Source organism: Nicotiana attenuata, unplaced genomic scaffold (genome assembly GCF_001879085.1).
Source record: "Nicotiana attenuata strain UT unplaced genomic scaffold, NIATTr2, whole genome shotgun sequence".
NCBI lineage: Eukaryota > Viridiplantae > Streptophyta > Magnoliopsida > Solanales > Solanaceae > Nicotiana > Nicotiana attenuata.
The window spans coordinates 40,912-47,684 of NW_017675036.1; positions in this window are offsets into that span (position 1 = coordinate 40,912).

Consider the following 6,773-nt stretch of genomic DNA (forward strand, 5'->3'; position numbering starts at 1 on the left):
CTGCTTGATGGATCATCGGTGCGTGGCTCTGGCAGCCATCGCATTTTGTACGATGTCCTTTCGCATACTTCTCCCATATTTGGTCCAATAATAGCCGCCGAACCTGGTTTAATATTTTGAACCAAAGATTTTAAACTCCATATGGTTCACAATGCCTTCGTGAACTTCTCTCGGGGCGTACATTGGTATCTCCTGGTCCAAGCATCTGGCTATGGGCCAGTCAGAAACGTTCTTCTGAACAGTGTCACCTTTGATCACGTAGAATTTTTGGTATCTTGAATCGTCCAACAGTAATTTCAACTAGAAAAGTTATTTCTCCTTTGGTAGTTTTGCATGCCATGTTAAATTCATTCAACATCCGGACCATCGGCACTATTTGATTTGTAACCCCAATTGCACTACGGACGCCTCGATCTGATGATGTTGGTCGAGTGCCTGGTATCAATCAACACACATTTAACTCAGGATTTGTTTATAAGTACGGATATCACAGTGCATGCATTATGAGGCCTGAACGACTGCCCTCGGCATCCTCGTCGCTGAAACCGAAATGGCTAACCTCCGGGATGTCTCTCCGGGTGCACTTTTTCCTGTATGACGGATCTTTTTGTTGGTTAATCACGGCCACCAATGAAAGGACTTGACGCCATCCAATGATCATGTTGATGGCGTTTGAGGTTATTCTTGGCCCCGATCTGTTTTTTGGAGTCCCCTGTTTCCTGAATTGTTTTTGGCTCGATCACTCCAGAAACTCTTAGAGGTGGCCCGTTATTGAACAACTGACCACTTCTTTTCAATTGTTGCTAGTCCTTGGTCATGTGCCATTGAGTTCCATGATAACTTACACATCAGGTTTAGGGTCTCTTGGGTAGGATCGGACACAATGGTCTAAGGCCACTTTGGTTTCTTTGATGTGCCAATGAACATATACGATCTGGCTGCATCAACGTTTTAAATTATAACTTTGATATCTCGGACTCTCGGTGCTTCCTTCCCCGAGGTCTTTCAAAACATTATTTCTCATCAGACGCTCGACTATTTGGTCCCACGATCACTTCTCTCTCTCGTTCCAGATCCGCGGGGTTAACGCCTGGGCATGTTCCCCTTTAATCTGCACTGTATGGTTGACACCGACCTTAGACGCGGCCATGATTCGTGATCCATGACCTCTCTTAGGCATGTTGTCTAGTTTCTGATGTAAAAAATAGAACCCAGAGAAGGGCTCCTAGTTGGTCCGTCCTCGGACTCTATTTACGATTTGGTAACCTATTGTGTATCGTTGGCCCAAGTTACCGCCCGGTACTCTACCAGATTTGTTTTAGCTGTTGGGAAGCCCAAGGAGCTTCGGGGGTTAAGTCCTTGAGTGGAATGCCTGAACGACCCAATCAATCTCCCGGAGGCAGGTCCATCCGTTTCTATTTGAAACCTTGACACGACCTCACTGAATCATCTCATTTGTCTCTTTGCTTTAACCTTGAAAAGGTCTGATTTTTCTGGGTCCTTTCCTTGATGGCCCGACATGAGTCTTTACAAAAGCATCCACGAGCCATAGTGAACGAATCAAATGGAATTTGAGGAAAGTTTGTGGTACCAATATCATTGCTCCTTTTCACACAGTTTTCGCCAAAACTTCTTTATATTAACGATCTAACGTCAATTTCGTGCCGTCTTCCAAATCGTTTACCTTTGATGGCGCAATGTGTAGGAGGTTATGCTCATTTGGACCGTGATTCTGTTATATTTTGGAATATCGGGCCATATTAAAACTCTTTGGGATTGGTTTTTAGTGGTTGTGCTCCGAGGAAAAGGATTTTGAACAAATTTTATTGGAGGTTCGGGATTTTAAATAATTGGAGCGCTCCTGGATTCGATCGCACCCGGGGAATTATATGTCTCTACCTTCTTTGTCGTTGCCTGATTTTATTTTCACCAATATTTTACCCCGTTCCGTAATGCTTCTAGCATTTTCATTACACTCAGGGCTGACACCGAACCAGCCTTCGGCTCGGGCCTTTCAGTTGATCTGGCTCATTTCTGTTGGTGTTTTGGCCGGGGCGGTTCGGGCTCAACTCCGTTGGGGGTGCAGTTTTTGGTTTGCAGTTGTGCTAATTGTGGTTGTTGAGCGTGCACCCATTTTTGAAGATCAAATCATAGACAAACCCCCGTTCGCCATTCGCCTTCGCGGCGCTCCTTGAGCCGTTGTCCTCGTTGCTCCTCCGTGAAAGCTATTCTCAGGGTCGGTAGGGCAGGTTGGCTTCGATGGCCACCCTGTGAGTTAGCATCAACTGGGTGTGCAACTGGGACTACGTTGGGCATCGCAAGGGCGCACCTCATTACTAGGAACCAGATTGGTTGTATTTGCCATGATGGCCAGACTTCAGCCTCACGTTCATAGTGAGCAAGATTAAGAATGTGACATTTTTAAGTTGACCTATACTGAGATCTAACGAGAACAAAGTGAAAAATACTGAGTGTGGTTTATGGAGATTTGTATCAAACCACCACTATCATCCTTAGTCCGCGGTGGGCAAAACAGTTTACCACTTAATAACGAATAACAATTAAATTTGTACATGGTTTTAAGGATATGTGGGATAGATTCAAATACAAGTAAACAGATGTCAGATAAGCGTATTAAGATGAATAAAATAACCAGCCCAAGTTGTGACGTTGTGTCCGACTCGAATTTTAGCTTGAAACGGTGGATCTTACCCCTCGACTAGGCCCTCGATTCGAAGCCAAAGTAATAAATGACGAAAATTAATTTATCAAAGTTATAACACCAAAGTTGAGATGTGAAATTTATATTATAGTATTACATAAACCATAATTAGGTATACAATAAAAGAGATAAATTAAAAGAGTAAATAATAAAGTAAGGATGAATAGTAATGGAGGAGAAGAATAGTGTCACTCTAAATTTGCAAATCCCATAAGGCGAGGTGGCAAGCGCTAGTTTATTAATAATGAAAAATCAAAACCACATAGGAAAAGTACAAAATAAGGGGACATAGCACCAGTAGTGTTGCTTCTATGACTTGCTTATATAATTACTCCTCCGCCTCAAATTGCCTTATGTGCAGCCTCGTAGAAGGATCATGGTGTAGTTGCCTCCAAAGTTTTAACAGAGGGCATATATCTCATAGCCGTTTGGATATCTTCCCAAAGGCATAGGACATCAGCAATCACCTACTGGGCTAAAACCTTGCCTTACTAATCCTGTTGAGGCATAAAATAGTCCGCACCTACTAGCAAGTAATGAAGAAATGAAACTACTAAAGAACTAAGTACTTTTATGATCATCAAGAGTTTATAACATACTCTGTGATGATGTTAGCAGATGAATGATACTTAAAAAAAATGTAAAATAATGTAATGTAATAAATTGAGTCTTGCCTCTCTTCTTTCAACCTTGTGCTCCTTCTTCAATTTTATCTCCTTGGCCTCTTCTCTTCAACCTCTTCAATATGTATGAAAATGCATCATTTCTTTTTGGAGCAATTGGGACCTCATTGAAGTTTGTTGAGGAGCCACTTTTTTGCTTTACGAACTCTCATAGGGAGTCCGGCCTATGTTTACTTCCTCATTTACATGTCGTCCCAAAGCTATGCTGCTCTCGTGAGTCCTCTCTTGTTTTGTTGGGATACCACTTCTCATATGTCTATGGTGAAAGAATCTCCCTTCCTACGTAAATTTTTAAAAGGATGCATCCATGAGTTCTTTCTCTTTCCCCTTCTTCATAAAAACCTTGCACCATAATCCGCACAAATGCATTAACTAGGATTATATCCCTGGAACTTAGTGCTCTTTGCTCATATCCTCCGGATTATAAAGAGATGTCAAACTCCTCCATGTCATGAGACACAAGAGCTTGGAGTATGTTTGTAGGGGTCAAGTTAAATTTCATATTGATTGGCATTTGTATTCTGTTTCCTTCCAGTAAGTTACAACGTTGTGTATCACCATAGCATCAGATAGACTTCAATCTCCTTTGAACCTGCTGCCTAGAGTGCAACTGTTGCCTTTCCAGATGGGTATAAAACTCGCTGCATTTGGACTTACCACCTCTATTTTTAGGCCAAGTTAGTAGAGGAAATTGAAAAGCTGCTCTAAGGACTGCCTCTCCCTTTGCTCCAACCTTTGCTGTCCAGAATCATCAACCTGAGCATTTGAAGGTGCTAACTAAAAAAGAAACCAAACGCCACGCGCTCTCTCCTCATCTCCTCTTTAATGGAGAATTTGAGGAATGCCATGGCTGCGCCCACCTCTCCCCAGCCTTTGATGTGGGAGAGACTATGTATATACCCTAAAAGAAACACTAACAAAATCCTACTAATCCATCTTCATAGCCTGCACGTCTCAACCAAGCCCAAACCAGGAGGTGTTTTTTGATATCAAACACAACTAAACCAAATCGAGTTTATTCCATGGAGAACGCAACGATTTTGGCTATGACATGGAGGAGGCAGCAAAGTTTGTGACGAGAAGAAGGATTGCAATCAGGCAAATTAATGGTAAAAATTAACTGCTCGCAATACCAGCCTTGCAGATGTTTACCGTAAAAATGGTAAATAAGCAATTAAATTTGATTATGGGACTCTAAAAATACGTGAATCTATTTTTATGAGTGCTATGCAGTTTATTGCTACGTATGTGGGGCTTGAACGCAAATAAGAGTTAAAGATAAGGCGATAATCAAACGATGGGCCTTAAACAATCGGGTCCTCAAGCTTGTCGATTCGGGGGCCTCGAGGTCGATTTCGGAGCTCGGCTTGCGAGCTATAGAAGGTGGTACGGGGGTGTGATAATAGCTATATATAAAAATCAAACCGAGAGCTCTTTATGGCTAATGATAAGTCAATAAATGATGAACAATAAATGATGAAGCATACAGCAAGATGCTAAATGGAAGCAATAATATCCAGAGAATGTGTTAAAGAGCAAGAGAGAAATGTTTTTTTGTATATTTCGTGCGGATGCAACTGATGAAATAGACCTTACAAAATGACCAAGATCCCTTTATATAGGAGGAGGAATATCATCATAGTACGACAATGCAGTAATGGAAAAGTAGCGGAGATGGAAACAGCTAGATGTGACACCCTGATTCAGGGTTTGGGTAGTCCACTAGGCTTCTGTCAGTCCTAGCCATGTGCCATGGGAACGTCCCCATTTCTACCATGTCGTGATCAACATTGTCCAAGGTCGCGCGTCGACGATCGCCGAGGGAGGAAACGTCGGACCATGGCCTTGTAGCCTCGAGGCTTCGAGATGATCTTTCTGAGGTGCCTTGATGACGAGGAATTGGACCTTGCGATTCACCATATACAAATAGTCCCCGCGTTTCTTAGAGAGGAGTGACAAGAAAATGATTTTGACATTCACTCTTCGGCTTCCCGTGATGACGTCACACACCCGGATGATGCAGCACCCATCACCTGATAGCCGACAAGCCTCCTCATTTCACTTCTCTACGAATCATTCAAAGCATTATCACTATTCCCCATTTTCCAAAGCTATGAACGTGCCGCCGGTTTAGCTCCCAAAAGACGATTAAATGTGCTTGCCGTTTACACTTCAACAGACATAATGGCGCCGTCAGTTAACGCTTATCGCCCTTCACTCCTATTTAATCGCGGGCTCCACGCGGAAACTCATCTCATATGGTCCTTTGGATCGAGCCTTGGTATCGGGACCAGATCAACCTCGGGTAGTCGGGACCCTTACATTCGGTTAACGAGAGTAGGGCTTGAAACCTTAGACTTTCGAGAACAGTCTTTAGGCCTTGCAGTAATCTTCGAGGGAAAACTCGCTCGGAGCCCGACGAATGGAGGCTTATCTTTGGATTTCGAGAACAGTTCCCCGAGTGGGGTGCGTAGACTCCAGGCCCTCTGGATTTTGTTTTAAATTATCGTAAATAGCCTTAAGGCGTTGCATGGTAGATCCTGAACGAGGGTTTACCCGATTTGGGGTGGTAGCCCGTGATCAAGCCCATATGGGTGGATCTTAAATCTTATTTTCTTGGAGCCTAACTCCTTTTTGACGGAAGTCCTTGAAGTCGGGTACCACCTCGAGGCTTTAATGTTGTTATCAACCTCCTGGAGCTTACTTCCCCCTTTTTTTTTTGGATTTGGACGGTTTTTTTTTTTTTTTTCCCTCAAAAAAGGGTCCCCCCCCCCCCCCCCGGGGGTTTTACCACCTCGGGAGTTGCGGTGATGCCCGTGGCTCTTAGAGCCTAAATTTTTTTTTATGGAGTCCTCGAGGTCGAGCACTCACCTTAGGAACTTGAAATGATATCGCGGCTTGCTTGGAGCCTAAAATTTCCTTTGATGGGGATCCTAGAGTGGGGTATCACCTCGGGACTTGTGGCGAAGCCGTTGGCTTTTTGGAGCCTAGCTTTCTTTTTTATGGAGATCCTCGAGTCGGGTCCACTCAGGATGGGATGGTACGTTGGCCTATTAGGCAGGCGGATCGTTGGAGATCCACCATTTAGGTATAACCTTCTTTTTTATGCTAACTTTCAACACTTTAGTACTTAAAGCGCTTGCCACAAATTTCTGCTCTACCGTTCTCTGATTTGTCACCGCCATGAACTTGCACGTCGGGGTCTGTCTGGCAGAGTAAGGGGGAGTTCCTCCAGTATTCAGGACCAGCAAGAGCGTACTTTGGAGATTACTTTTTTGATAGAGAAGAGCATCTTGGCCTAGTAAGAAAAAGACTGCGGATGGGAGGAAGTAGTGTTTATTAGATATTTCCCCGGATTGAGGGCATCA